The 2,500-nt window shown below is 25.4% G+C and overlaps 1 protein-coding gene across 1 annotated transcript in view; it reads left to right on the top strand.

Moving 5' to 3' along the window:
* Positions 1–2,500, top strand: part of LOC125032146 (ubiquitin-like protein 4A) — an 11,405-nt gene that overhangs the window by 699 nt on the left and 8,206 nt on the right. The window lies entirely within an intron of this gene.

The raw sequence follows: 2,500 nt of genomic DNA, 5'->3' as shown, positions 1-2,500 counted from the left end.
TTTTCAAAACATTTTCTTATATGTTCCAGCTTTGGGCATTTCTGTCTTCAGTTGAACTGAGTGCAAATATGGAAACTGCTAGAGGCAACTAGCTAATTTTTAAAACTTACTGTAAAGTGAAGATTGGGCTGTTTCTTTATTTCTCAGTAAATTTTAAGAAAGCCCCTCTCTTGCCTGAATATAGAATATAAAGGTTCTCAATTTTTGTGTAAACATTGATAAACATGGATGTCATGGTGGTTGCTTGGCAATTTACCCATGAAAATGCCACATAATATTGCATCAGTTAGTTTCTGCAGCCTAAAACTATCACATTCAAATATACAATGCATACAATTCAGAGACACTAGAAGAGGTAATAAGGGCATGGTGCACCTTTACTTTATTATTACTAGTACATAATTTTCTGGAATTGGTCCACATATCTATAGAGTTTGGTATCAGTGGATTCCATATGATGTCCAGTGTGCTTTTATGGTTTTTTTTTCAGTTTAGCTAACAGTAACTTGATGGCCTCCCCATTTAACAGGTGGGGAGGCAGTTGATACACTAGCTAACAGCTAATACAAATAAATCTTTATTTTTAACCTGTCTGTGGACTATTTCCCCTTATAGATAGAAAGAGTATGAAATATATAGGAAATTATGAGGTAAAAATGAGGGAAATACTATGAAAAATAATATTGTTTAAAATATTAATCAGTTCATGAATTCATTGCCTGATGTGACTGCACATGATTTCTCCATTCTTTGAAAACTGGAAAACAAATTTATATAAATACTGTTGTTGTTGTTGTTTTTGTTATTATTATTAATGATGTAATGGTAGTGATAATGATAATGATAATGATAATAATAGTAATAATAATGATAATGATAATAATAGTAATAATAATGATAATGATAATAATAGTAATAATAATGATAATAATAGTAATAATAATGATAATGATAATAATAGTAATAATAATGATAATGATAATAATAGTAATAATAATGATAATGATAATGATATTGATGATGATGATGATGATGATGATGATAATGATAATGATAATGATAATGATAATGATAATGATAATGATAATGATAATGATAATGATAATGATAATGATAATGATAATAGTAATAGTGAAAATATTGGTAATGATAATGATGATAAGAATGAGGATAATATTATTCTTATTGTTAGAAGTAATAATAATGATTTATTATTGTTATTATTATTATTGTTATTATTATTATTATTATTATTATTATTATTATTATTATTATTATTATTATTATTATTATTATTATTATTATTATTATTATTATCATTATTACTATTATTGTTATTGTTGTCGTTGTTGTTGTTGTTATTGTTATTGTTATTGTTATTGTTATTGTTATTGTTATTGTTATTGTTATTGTTATTGTTATTGTTATTGTTATTGTTATGATTATTGTTATTGTTATTGTTATTATTATTATTATTATTATTATTATTATTATTATTATTATTATTATTATTATTATTATTATTATTATTATTATTATTATTATTACGATTATGATTTTGATCATGATTGTTGTTGTTATTGTTGTTGTTTTTGTTGTTGTTGTTCTCTTCTTCTTTTTGGGTCTTCTTTTTGTTAATCTTCTTGTTCTTGCTCTTCTTGTTCTTGTTCTTGTTCTTTTTCTTTTTCTGTTCTTGTTCTTGTTCTTGTTCTTGTTCTTGTACTTGTTCTTGTTCTTGTTCTTGTTCTTGTTCTTGTTCTTGTTCTTGTTCTTGCTCTTGTTCCTCTTCCTCTTCCTCTTCCTCTTCCTCTTCCTCATCCTCATCCTCATCCTCATCCTCATCCTCATCCTCTTCCTCTTCCTCTTCCTCTTCCTCTTCCTCTTCCTCTTCCTCTTCCTCTTCCTCTTCCTCTTCCTCTTCCTCTTCCTCTTCCTCCTCCTCCTCCTCCTCCTCCTCCTCCTCCTCCTCCTCCTCCTCCTCATTCTCATTCTCATTTTCATCAACATGGTATTCTTATTACATGTATGAATTACCTCAGACTATTGATGATAATGATGATAATGACAATGACATTAATGATAATAAGGATAATACTGTTGTAAGTAATGATAGTATTAGTACTTGTAAGAATGACAGTAATATCATTAATGATAATGATATTGATAATAAAGTTAATGATTAAAACATCAACCATGATAATGATAATAACAATAAATGAGGATGATAATGATGATAATAATAATGATATTAGTAATAGTAGTAATAGTAATAATAGAAGTAATTGTAGTAATAGTAGTAATAGTAGTAATAGTAGTAATATTAATAATCGTAATAATTGTAATAATGATAATAATAGTAATGATAATGATAATAATAATTACAATAATAATAATAGTAATAATAGTAATAATAGTAATAATAGTGATAATAATAATAATAGTAATAATAGTAATAATAGAAATAATAATAATAATGATATTAAAAATAACAACAACAATA

The sequence above is a fragment of the Penaeus chinensis genome, chromosome 14, assembly GCF_019202785.1.
Source record: "Penaeus chinensis breed Huanghai No. 1 chromosome 14, ASM1920278v2, whole genome shotgun sequence".
In the NCBI taxonomy this organism is placed as follows: Eukaryota; Metazoa; Arthropoda; class Malacostraca; order Decapoda; family Penaeidae; genus Penaeus; species Penaeus chinensis.
Note: the sequence above shows the minus strand (reverse complement) of the source record. Positions and strands in the feature narration are given on the sequence as shown.